The sequence below is a fragment of the Schistocerca piceifrons genome, chromosome 2, assembly GCF_021461385.2.
Source record: "Schistocerca piceifrons isolate TAMUIC-IGC-003096 chromosome 2, iqSchPice1.1, whole genome shotgun sequence".
Classification (NCBI taxonomy): domain Eukaryota; kingdom Metazoa; phylum Arthropoda; class Insecta; order Orthoptera; family Acrididae; genus Schistocerca; species Schistocerca piceifrons.
The window spans coordinates 645,532,558-645,546,339 of record NC_060139.1 but is presented as its reverse complement, the minus strand read 5'-3'; positions in this window follow the sequence as shown (position 1 = coordinate 645,546,339).

Sequence of the window (13,782 nt, the reverse complement as noted above, 5' to 3'; positions counted from 1 at the left end):
ATTACCGTAGAGACTAGATGGGGTAAGTCTTCTACAGTTCATGTACACACGTACCACCTAAGACACCACGCCACACGGTATCAGGTACATTATTTTCTGTGCAATGCTGTACCAATTCTTATGCCATGTGTTTGTAGCTCGTTTCTGTCTGAATTGTTACTACAATTTCACTGATCGCTTTTCCCATTTTATATTATAACGCAATATTTCAATGTAACGGTAATTTTATGAATGACATTACTTGTTTTTTGAGAAAGGTATATGTACACACCAAATACAAGTACTGCTACCATGGTAACTGATATTTCGTTTTTCATACCCGTCTATTAGTAAAAATATAAGAAACACTTGCTAAAGCCGAGGGCAAACAAATACCCAAAAATACCAACTGCTCAGAACTAATATAGCAGTATCGGTTTTAGCCGGTCGGTTTTTCCCACCCCCATTAGACATGTGGAAGCTGCCCGGTATTAGATGGAAGACAGTCGTCTTGTCTAGAGTCGTACTGGTGCCTGGACGGTTGTGTAGTTTGTTGCACGTATGATCAAGCTGGGAGTATTGGTTCGAGACGATAGAACTGTCGACAGGAGATAGGCGTCCTGGTCACGCTTACATAAATGTGTTTGTCTGAGAAACATCTCCCAGCTGTCCAAAAAATACAGCAAAACAGCTCTGACTTGTTACAGGTTCAGGAGAAACCAGAGGTAACCTCGGACACTTTATTCGTTTCCCACGGGATATGGTGTGAGCTGCTTCAGACGGCACCGATTGGAGAAAGTGATATGTCGTCAGGACGACTTACCACGTAACGTGAAGTTTTACTTTTAGAAAACTGGGGAGGAAATCAGGTTTAATGGTTTTTAACGTTTCGCCTTTGCTGGAGGAAGATCCTGTTAATAGGAAACATCTGTGCTATTGGCAGACTGAAGACTGGTTGCCGAAATTCTTAGCGTAGGTTTGAGTCATTTCTTTATTGACAAAAAATTAATCCTTCATTTCCAGACTTGGTGTTGAATGCATCGCTACACCACAGGCTTTGCTCTCAACTGGAACAGCAACTCCATCATCAGAGTGGGGTCTAATGTTCGAGTACTCTGCAAAGCGCTTCCAGCGACGTTGGTGATAGCAGTTATACTAAGTTTCACCGATCTGCTGATATCGCACAGCCGATAATAGTGAGCGTAAATTGCTGCTTCGGCTTGGTAGGACCATCGTGAACTAGAAGTTCAGAATCGTGTTCGGAGTTAGTTTCACAGGTTCGTCTGTGAACTTGGCCAACCCTTTCTTAACGATGACAACCAAGAAATGACATGTACTGATGAACCAAATTAAAATATTGTGATCATTGCCCACCCCAGGACCGATGCTGTCTTGCGGCAGTGCGAGTATGTGACGCGAAAAAAATATATACATATAAGTGAAGCAAAGGTGAATGGGGTATCATCCTAGCAAGGATACGGGCTGGAAATAGGAAATTCCATTGACATAGGTGACTTTGACAAAGGGATGATTGCGGTGCCCTGGTGCCTCGATAACAGCATCTTGGAAGCATCAAACCTGACCTGATCTTCGCATGCTATTACGTAAGCATCAATAGAAAGTGGTTGAAGGATAGTGAAACCGTGAGTAGGCGACAAGATTTCGGACGTCCACAACTGAGCCGCAGGCTCGCCGGTTCTGCAGATTATGTTGGGTGGTGTTCTACGGCAGTTTTGACGACAGAGTACGGCACTGATGCAGGCACAAGTGTTCCGGAGCACAGCATTCAGTAAACACTGTTGAACATGGGGCCACACAAAGCTACACTAAAGACGACCAGTAAGTGTTGCTTTGTTGACACAACATAATCGCCAGTGACGATTGCAGTGGGCATGGGATTACCGGCACTGGATTGTGGGCAATGGAATCGTGTGGACCAGTGTCATTACACCCGGTCGATGATCGTGTGCGGATACACCTTCATCCAGACGAGTGGCTGCTCTAAATATGCACCTCACCACGAGTGGCAGCTGGGAGGGGTGGTGGTGGTTGGGGGGGGGGGGGGGGTGTTGTAAGACGAAGGGAGTAGTCAGTGTTGTGCCTTGGGGACTTCCATGGAGATTCTATGGTAATTATCGAGGGCAACATCATTTGTGGACCACGTGAACATTGTTGTGGACTACCTGCATCCCGTCATGCTTGATGTCTTCTCCGATAGAACTGGAATCTTCCAACAGCATAACTGTCCACATCATTAGGCCAGAATCGTGCTACAGTGGTTTCAATGGCAGATAGTAACTCACGTTGGTTTTTTGAGCCAGCAAATTCATTTGAGCCGAACCCAATGGAACATATCTATAACGCTCTCAAGCGCCAGCTCCGAAGCCAAAAACCACCGGCCCGCGTAATTTACAAAAAATGCGTTATGTCCGCGTGAACAACTAGCTACACATACCTCTGGGAATCTACCAAGACTTGTCGGATCCATGTCACGCTATATTACGTTTCAAAGCCGGTCTTACACGCATTTAAAGCAGTTGGTCACAATGTTTTGGCTGATGAGTGTATAGTAACTTAATAAAACAACATTTCAAAACAAGGGTAATGATTCAACATACCTACGCGTCTCAGAGATTGTCGTTATCATTCATCGTACCTTAATCCTCTCGTATCCACTGCTGACCTCTGTGTATCGCATTCCAGTTTTAAATATTAAGCGCTAAAGCCTCTGAAATACTACTGCATGCAGAAACGTTGTCCTTCGGGAAAGAACTCTTACTCCATCTCGTGTAGCACCGTTTTTTTTATTAGGGGTTTAACGTGTTCTTTGGCTGTTTCCCAGAAAAAATAACTCTGTAACGGCGCATTCAGATTCGTGGTTTCGCCCGCCTCGGTTCTCTGCGAATGCGGTCTGCACAATAAGACAGGAACATTTCTGTTTTACGGCTTAGGCTGCGACCTGCCGGAGCGCTGCCACACTGACAGCCGGCGCGGCTGGGCCCCTGGGAAATTACGCGGCAGGCCGTGGCGGAGGAGGCAGGAGCGCCGGCGCCAGCGGCGGGGGCGGGGGCGGGGGCGGAAGAGCGCCCACTGAAAGCCCCGCCCGACACGCATCACCTGCGCCGCACGCCGTGTTTACCTTTTGTTCGCTCCCGATTTGCTCCCGCTTTCACGCGTCATCCTAGATCACTACACTCATCACAGAGATGACAGTCCGCAGCAACGTCTCATTGTCCCTTAACTATACTCGCTATTTAGACTGACGTTAGTAACTTCCTGTAGTAGTTTTCGACACCAGAAACCATCTGAAACTTATTTACATCTATGTTTCTCTCAACTTATGATAAAGAATAAGAAAAGGCTTCCATTGATGAAAAAATAAATCTTTATTATAAAGGAAAACACTATCTTACCAACAATTTAAGCTCACACATTAATAGCGGTCTCTTAAACACGTTTTCCTGGAAGTAACTTAAAGAAACAAAAAAATCTGCTTCAACGATATTCGGATGAATTTTTTGAGATCAAATAATGGTCCGATAATTTAAATGTAAAGACAAAACTGAACAATTACGCTCAATAACGAAATGGTAGTAGACACATGAACTACTTAACCACACGCTTATTTTAGTTCATCATAGTCAAGACACGCCTTTTTATCAATGAAATGTTTCTTACATAAGTTCTCATGATTTATAACATGTTTTAAAAGTTTTTGTATCTTTAAGGCATGAACTATTTGGCATCGTGTCACCATTGACCGTTTGGCTGCTTCGGTCCCTTTTGGACTTACACTACAGACTCCTTGATCCTGCAAACAGTTTAAAAATTTTCGCAAAGGACTTTGTCCATTGTGGTGTGCAAGTCTCTAAAGAAATTTCTGGAACTTGTTTTTCTCTCTTTGATATTTGCTTTGATCAACGCCAAGCCGAATTGTTTTATAAAATCTTGATGCATCTTCATGCTGTTCTTATTTATAAATGATTTCCGTAAAAATAGTTAAATTGTCTTACTATTTTTTGGTTTTCTTCGCGATTACTCTCTTGTTCTTTCTCTTCATCGTCCTCTATTTTACTGCCAGTTTCATGATCAGATATTTCTGTTTCATTGTCACTAAACTCGCAGCTTCATCTTGAAAAGCATCTGATATACCCAATAAGCCAGTTGTCTTCACTTGCTAACAATTAATCTAAAATCTTAACATCGTCCAAACGTGACTCCATGTATGATGACAAAAAATGAAGGTAACGGTATATGAGTTAGTGCGTAGATTTCGACCTCAACAGGTACGTATCTATGGGAATAATTGTCGCTGGTTAGCACACACCTGCACAATGCGAAAGTAGAGCCAGCACTAAGATTATATAAAGACGGGGGTGGGGGGGTGAGGGATGGGGGGTAACCTTGCAGTGGAATGGAAGTTAAGGGTTACAATTGTCTACTATAGGTTTACATTGTATCGGTCATTGCTGAAGATGTGAAATGAAACCGTGGAAGAACAAGTGAATATTACAGCAATGCAATCACTAACATAGTACTCTACTATCGAAGAATGCGAGGATAATGAGGAAGGCACTGTACGGCATGACAGTCCAATTAGCCTCTCTGATGGCCAATGCAGATGGTTTCAATAATATTTGATCTCTGAAAGTGGGAGTAAGAAGGGGAAAATGGCGCGATGAGGTGAGCAGAACTTTCCGAATCCATCTACACGCCCTTCCGCGCACGCACTAAGATCGAATATTAATAAGACTGAACATTGGTCGCCAGATTGGGGTCTGTATTAGATACGATTGATAGACGAAATGGAGAAGACACTAAGATAAGGAGTCCATTGTCTACCAACACGACGGGCCGCAAATAGAGTACAAGTGACGGAACAATCTAGTTGTAGCAGTCGTTATACGTCAAGTAATGGAGCGTTCAGTCAAGGAGAGCAGCCAGTGTAAGAAGTGTGAAAAAAAAGTAAATAGTGGTATTTACCTCAAGGACAAATATATATATGTGCAGTCGGCACGCTATTTTAAACCAGTTCAGATTTCGCAGCAGCCTGGAATTTGGAGGTCCGAATTCCCCAAGGGCAACTCAGTACTCTAGTGAAGGTAGCTAACGTACACCCGTGCTGTGGCACTCGACTCAGCGGAATGCGGTTAGAACTGTGGTGGAGAATCAAATTTACAATTCCGGTATCTGGACGGCTGCGGTTGAAGACGCGGTGGCGTAAAATTCATGATTACCACACTTAGCGTCAATTTCCTGAGCTATGTTCCAAACGACTCTGCCATGTCTCAGGAAATGAGAACATGTGACGCTGTTGATGGGGAACCGTCTGTCGAATGAGATATTAAAGGAACCGAGACATCATGAGGGCCCAAAAAATAAATTTTTTTTATTTATTAAAATTTTAGGATTCTCTCTGTTTCTATAAGTAAACGCTTTACGTATAGCAGCTCATCATTTTCGTCTTTAAATGCCTTACTAAAGCAGACGCGGCGTGTGAATGCCCCAGCTGTCACACTATAATCAAACATAAACCCTTCCCTACAGTGTCTGAGTCTTTAATTTTGAAGCCGCTATTTCCAAAGAAGCTCGTTTGCCTAATTCTTGAAGAATATATCGACTGTTCTATGAGCAGGGATTTATTTCAACCGATATTTTTTGCTCCCCTTCCCCAAATCAACCAATTAACCAGCACATATTTCTGTCGATACAAGTAGATTACTTATTTTACTTACACTTCTCTCTTGCTTTCGTGTTGCAAGCTTATTGTTGTGACTGCGTATTTCAAACATTTTTCATCGTAAAAGGTCGAAAACGAAGGAGTTTAATTGCAGTCGTAAATTTTACGGTAATCAACACAAGTGTGTCGTTGGAAATCGTAAAAATGAAGAAGATATTACGCCGCAGCGAATTTCGAAAGTTAGTGCTCCGAAAAGCAAATTGAAACATCTTACTGAAAATGAACACGATCTCGATGTTGTAAATTGTGAAAATAACAGTTACATTTCGATTAGCAAGTGCAAGCTTTCAGAATTGCTTTTGTCTTGTGCCAAATGTAAATACTGTAATTACAAAAGATCCAGTACGTTTGGTCTGGACGTAAGTAACAGAAGAGGCGTATCCAGCAAAACAGTAGGGGAATGTGAAGTGTATGAAGTAATGTAATGTACAATTAAATGTCCTGTAACTTGCACAAAATGTATGTGATGAATATTCGCCTTGTTTATGCCACGAGGCGTGTAGGGAAGAGAAGGAAAGTAGAAAAGATATTTTATGCTCTGATGGATTTCATACAGCCACCTGTCAAATTCGAGAGGTATTATAAACGTCTGCATAACACCCTAACAGATGTCCCTTTTCTGATCTTCATCATACAACACAAACATGACACCACATTATACAAACAACTATTACACTTACATACACTTGATAAATACACATAAGACACAACTCTCAGCCGGCCGGAGTGGCAGAGCGGTTCTAGGCGCTTCAGTCTGGAACGGCGCGACCGCTACGGTCGCAGATTCGAATCCTGCGTCGGGCATGGATGTGTGTGATGTCCTTAGATTGGTTAGGTTTAAGTAGTTGTAAGTTCTAGGGGACTGATGACCTCAGATATTAAGTCCCATAGTGCTCAGAGCCATTTGAACGTAACTCTCGCATATCCGCAAGGAGAGAAGCCGTTATGCACGGTTCAAGATAACTCTTTCTGACTAGACTGATGAATCAACCCCCTGGGTTCTCGCAGCTAACAATGCCGGTCAACTTAGCTTTTCTTCCCCAAGGGAAAGGAATTTTGCGACTCAGACTGCAAGCAGGCCTTCGGAACAAGCCGCGTTGTATGTAGGTCAGCTGCAGTTGCAATTCCCCTACGGCTGGATGTCGTAATAATGATGGCGCAAACTGTCGTTAGGCCGAAATAAAACCAACACGCTGTATTCCGACGTATGTGGCATGCCGTGTTATTACATGATGTCGCACTGTGCAAAGTTTCCAGATCCGAATACTTGACGTGAGCCTGGTTCCTGCGACAACACACCCGGCCCGAGGCAATACAAACACTCCTGGCTCTGTCAGAAAAATTATTCGGCATTTGCATTCTATGGACGCAGTCTATTAGCCAGTCATCGGGCAAATGTACGGCTAATCCACAATGTTCCTCAACGAGCAGAAGCGTCTACTTGTCGGAACAACTTATCTGCACCCGGACAGCCATTTCTAATGATTCTGGTCTACACACGAGATACACGAGGCGAGGCTGCTCAGTGACCTCAAGCGTCTGATGCAACAGTCCGTCAAAAGTTCAACTCGGGGCACCTGAACGTTTCTGGCAGCCACCACAGGCGGCGAGATACATACGTTGCTGTGGATCTGGCACACTACTTCGTCAGTTATGGGATCGCTGGCGCAGCTGCAATTGCGCGACTTCAGCATTTCACCAAAAGGACGATACGAAAGTACCTTGCGCATGATGAGTCACCGCCAAGTCAGATAGCTCGATGAAACTTGGGCCATACATAGAAAGAACTACTACAATAAAGTATAGCACAGAAGGTAATTGGCAGAAGTATGTAATGAGACGAACAGAAACGACACTTTTATTCAAAGACGATAACTGCAATGAAGCCATTCCTATTGATGATGGTCCCGTGGACATTGCAGAAGACGGAACATGGTCCTTAATAGAGTGTGTGATCATCACAAAGGGCAATCCATGCTCTGCAATGTGCTCCTGTGTTGGCCACTGGGTTGCTGCGGAGTTCATGTGGTAGGGCGTTCCATTCGTCCAACAGCGCCGTTGAGTACTTCTGAACGGCCGTTGATGCATGTAGACACGCTGAAATACGTCTCTCCAATGCGTCTCACACATACTCGATGGGTTAGGAGTTGGGGGACGAAGAGGTCAGTCCTTTTGCCGAATGTCCTCCAGTTCCAAGAGCTCCCCCTACCGCACAGTTCAGTGCGGTCGCGCATTGTTATCCACAAAACGAAGTCAGAGCTGAATGTACTTCTGAAAAGATGCCCATGGGAAAGAAGCACGTTGTCACAATAATGGTGATCGGTGAGTGTAGTGTGTTGAAAGATTTAAACGTCAATTCACCCATGCAGCATTATGCCTTCCAACACCATACCCCCTGTATTTCCAAAATGATTCTTTGACAGCATTCCTTGGTGCATTGCATGTTCTCACCTCTCGCCATATGCCGGTACATAACGCAGCCTGGAACAGAATCGAAAAATGAGTTTGCCTGTGGTCTATGTGTTTTGGTGAAGGGAGGCAAATGTCTGTGTGAAATTTGGTGTCAGGGAAAAACTACCATTTCTACTACTTTGGAATGGTAAACGGATATCATATAAAGTGGAATTGGCTGACGCTAAAATTGATGTTCTGAGACAGTAACTTTCTGGGATATCGCAGTCTCCCAGTGCAGAGGATCTTCAACCTCGACACCCAGTTTTCATATAGGTAAGAAACAACTGTAGCTACACTCTCATCTACCCAGTTTTGCCTACTTTTCAAGGCTATCATCCAAAAGACAGAAGTTGATCTTTGTAAATAGGAGACCTTTCAGGATTCTTGATAGTATAGCGTGTAGTAAAACAAATGTTCTTGAATAATGTCTTTGATAATTTTTGCACATTTACGTTTGCACACAGAAATCAACTATTTCTTTATATTTGTTTGGTTTACTTTTAATAGCGCAAAATTTAATTTTTAACTTATTATTTTAATGTACATCCAAATCATCTATTTGTTTCTTCAGCTAAACACAAAGGAAGAAATTTTCCAATTCCACTACAGTACTCCTAGAATAAAAGATACATAACATGACTGTCGTTTGACTCTAGCAGCAACAATAGCTTAGAAATATGTAAAATAAATAGTTTATATCATGATGTGTTCAATAATATTGTAACATATGCTCAATATGTAATGTTTTTCATCACCCTACATATGTAATACGATAACAAGACGTACAGACGACGTGTAAACATCTGACACCACATAGATCGACAAATCGATAGTAAAATCAAAACCAGCTGTATTTTGACCGTCATATTGTCCACTGCACTACAGAACTGTTGTGATCGTGTTTCCAAGTTACTGCTATATTAGTGACAATCTGTGAACAGTGACCAAGACAGCCACAGAAATGGATACACCGCAACACATCACAACGAGACTGCCACGCCAGAAGAGCAAAGTGAGCGACCGTTACGCAACATTTTCGTGCAAACATTAGTCCAGCTTCCAAAGTGACATCGCCTCTTACTAAGTTTTCTCTTTCTTCACAGCATTTACGAAAAGACTATGTAATATCAGTATGACCTTATTGTAAAGTTGTTTTTGTAATACCATTTACCCTGTAGATGAGATTTAACCCTCGCAAAATGTCGCTAAATAAATAAGTAATACAATAGTTGACCAAGTTTGTGACTGGTAGCGGTAATTTAAAAAAAAGTCTTTACATATTTCTTGAGACACTCACGGTCGAAAAATAGTCAAAATGGTTTCAAATTCAGTTCAGATTGATTGGAGGGTAGGGTTTTCTGTGTTTCTGTTAGACATCCTCGTCATACTACTATTCTACTAGATGCACTAAACCATTTACGTCACAGTATCTGACGTTACAGTTGGAGATATCTACTTACGACGTCATGTAGACTCCAACTTCCTCTGTCATTAAATAATGAGCAAGCACAAATTACGATGGGTCTCACTGTGTAACTGCATGAGAAATGTGGATACTACCTGTTAAGATCTTAGAAAAAGTCATTCAATTTTCTTTCGTTCCCATAAAATTTCATTTTCTCTCTCCTTAGAACACATTTGTCACAGTCACTGAAACATCCATTCATTAAGTTAGCTCGTTTGGTGCAACATGACATAAGAACACACACAAAATAAACAGTGTTACCACAAAAGCTCAGCTCTAAACCACTTCCTCAAACATCTCAGAAAGTATTTCTCCACATATCTACAGCCATGCTCATAAATTAAGGATAATTGCAGAATGTGGTGCCACACAACGCGGCACTACACAAAACTGGCGCTGATCGCGTAGGCACATAGGGAACACACACGACACATATCTGTAAGTACACGGTATTGGTGATACGTTGAGAAAACCGTCCCGAAGCACACGTGCTACAAAACGCCACTGTTTCCTGCGCATGTACCCCGACATCAGTATGGGATATGATTACCATGCACACGCGCACAGGCCGCACAACGCGTTGGAATATTCTGGATCAGGTGGTCGAGCAGCTGCTGGGGTACAGCTTCCCATTCTTGCACGGGTGTCTGTCGGAGCTCCTGAAGTGTCGTAGGGGTTTGAACACGTGAAGCGATATGTTGATCGAGAGCATCCCAGACGTGCTCGATGGGGTTTAGGTCTGGAGAGCAGGCAGGCCACTCCATTCACCTGATATCTTTTGTTTCAAGGCACTCATCCACGATGGCAACTCGGTGGGGCCATACGTTATCATCCATCAGGACGAGAAAAGGCGGACATACTGGTGCAAAATGACGTCCCGCTACACCTGACCTATTACAGTTCTCTGTCAAAGACACGCAGGGGTGTACGTAAACCAACCATAATCCCACCTCACTCCACCAAACAACAACCTTCATACAGATCCCTTTCGAGGACATTAAAGGGTTGGTATCTCGTTCCTGTTCAAGTCAGATGAATACGCGGCGAGAATCACTGTTCAGCCTATACCTGGACTCGTCTGTGAACATAACCTGGGACCGCTTTTCCAATGACCATGTACTGTGTTTTTGACACCAAGCTGTACGGGTTCTCCTGTGACCAGGGGTCAGTGGAATGCACCTTGCAGGTCTTCGGGCGAATAAATCATGTCTGTTCAGTCGTCTGTAGACTGTGTGTCTGGAGACAACTGTTCCAGTGACTGCGGTAAGGTCCAGAGCAAGGCTACCTGCAGTACTCCGTGCCGTCTGCGGGCACTGATGTTAAGATATCGGTCTTCTTGTGGTGTTGTACCCTGTGGACGTCCCGTACTGTAGCGCCTGGACACATTTCCTGTCTGTTGGAATCGTTGCCATAATCTTGAGATCACACTTTGTGGCACACCGAAGGCCCGTGCTACTACTTGCTGTGTTCGACCAGCCTCCAGTCGCCCTAGTATTCTACGCATCAAACGTCATAATTATGCATTCTTTGAGCCATTTTCAACACACAGTCGCCATTAGCACCTCTGAAAACGTCTGCGCACTTACTCGCTGCACCGCACTCTGACATGCATCAACACACCTCTGCGTATGTGGACTGCTGCCAGCGCCACCGAGCGACAACCGCAGGTCAAATGGTAATACCCCGAGGTGATTTAAAACCCCTCAATCGCCCACCAGAACTTTGTTTCACCATGTATCAGTATTATCCTTAATTCATGCTGTTACCATCAGATCGTCTTCAAGTGATCCTTATTTATCAATTTTTCGTCCTGGAGTATACCTTCATCCACCCATGTATTTCACAACAACGGTCATCCTTTGTCATGAATGAAACCTTATCTTGAAATATTATGCCTTCACTATTTTTTGTACACTCGGCTTTCTCCATCCAACAGATAGTTTTCCCGCCAACAATCATGGTTAAACATTAATCCGAACAATATAATTTTGTCACTTGGCTGGTTTACCATCTAATTTACATATGTGAGTGCACAGTACCCTAAATTAACTTTGCCATTGGCTCAGTGTTCCCTCGTATTTGGCACCATTAAACTGTCTCTTCCTGAAATTAGTAGGTATTGCATGAAAAATAACCTGAGCATTCCTCAAGTAACATCACATAATAAAAATGAATACAATATATTTATCTCATCTTCATTTCGAATATACTTCTGCAAAGGCTATCACACAATTTCTCTCTCATGTGTCGTCCATACTGTTTTCCTGGATCACTCCAACACTGACAACTGACAGTCTACCCAAGAAAACGCTATAAAATAAATGTATGGCTACACAAATTCATGCAAGTACAAAATGCTACTCGATTTAAACGAAATTTGATAATATGTTTCCAGACACTGAGATAGTTTGACTGTTTCTGGAGCTTTTAATAGTACGGTTATTCATTGAATTCCTGAATATTGGTGATGTGTTGCTTGCCTTTCGATTTGCGACTTTTAATGGTTCCAAACTCTACATTCTTTTAAATAAATATTCCCCTCACCCCATGAGGACCACAGTAGATGTGGAAGATTTTGTTCCATAAAAACTTACTCTTTTTCGAGTGTCTCCTCTTTCTAAGGAATATCTTACCCCAGTCGTAAAACTGATTTTCCAAATACACCTTCAAGCAGCTCAGGATTCCTTTCGACACTCAGCAATTTATTTCGTTATTCTCACTAACATGTTGGTACCAGTGCCCACAGTAGCTTTTAGTCTATTCTGTTATTTACATTCGATCCACTCTTTCTACCTTCAACAGCCTAGCTTTGATACTACACACAATAAGACAATACTACCTAATGAATGATTCAGATAAATTACCTTGGGAATCATCATCTCTACCTTTGTTTCTCTCCTTGTAGCAAATGCACCTCGAATTTTCCATATTCATTAACAGTAGTGCCAGATTACCGTTTCCTACTCTCAAAGTAAACTCATCTTATTGAGACCTGCTGAATCAGCCACATTGCTCTCTGTCTGCACCCGACTCACATTCATCAATCCTTTCTGAAAAGGCGAGATATGCATCCACAAATACCCTCAGTCTGAATATGTATAAAACCGGGCCTTCATTTCTGACAGTACTGCACCCCAGGTATTTCGCCTCTTCAGATACTGGCTCACTGATGGGTACATCTTCCCAGTCCTCGTCTTAATCGACATTGTACGCTCCATCCCTCTCACAGTTTTCAGCAGCTACAGTTTCCTTTACTGCAATGTGCAACTGTTTGTCTAGTACACTGGCTACTGTCTCCTTCAACCCTACATCATTATTATTCACACTTATTTGTCTCTCCTTTTCGTTGAACTCAACATTTGTAATCGCAGGTATCTCTGTTTCAGTCTCCTCACTGACTGTACAAAGTCCTTTTCATGTTCAAGCAAATGTACAGCTTCAATCTTGGTAGTCGTAAATCCTAGCACTCCCATTTCCTTTCCGACGTCTCTCTCTGAGCAGTCCCTGAATTTTAAATTGCTCTCCTGATCTTCATTTTTCACCAATGCAAATCTTTCCCCTAAAATGCATGGGTAGATGACACTGTTTTAAGAAATCTGGTCCAAAGCTTGCCTCCTGCGCAATATTTTGGACAACTATAACATTTGTGCAAATCATGTTCGAGTAACTGTAGAACTTGACCCGAATTTCTTCCTTCGCTTTTCCTCCTCTCCCACCGATTGTTGTACGCACTCTCATTTTCTACCTTTTTAACATGGGCCACACTTTCACTTTCTCACGTGCTTCACTCATGTCTTTTATTAAGCATGTAAACTTGGGTTTCTGAGTCTAAGATGCAGAGTACCGCTCTTCCATTTATGTCTGCGTCGATTACTGGGTAAGTAATGCTTACTTCACTATTCTCCTTTCTTCCACAGTTAATCAAAATCAATGAAAGAGACTCCATGCAAGCTTGCACCTTTCCAGGGTATGTGTGGAACACTCTTCACTAGTCAGAGGCACCACATTCTGATTGGTGTTTGCAGTGGGTTTGGCTTGCATATTTCCACTATTTCTGCTTGATCATGAAAACTGCCATTATTTCTCTTATCATCAAAGCCCCGCTCGTCTTGCTGGTAGTATGGTGACCAATGCTCATGTTGCA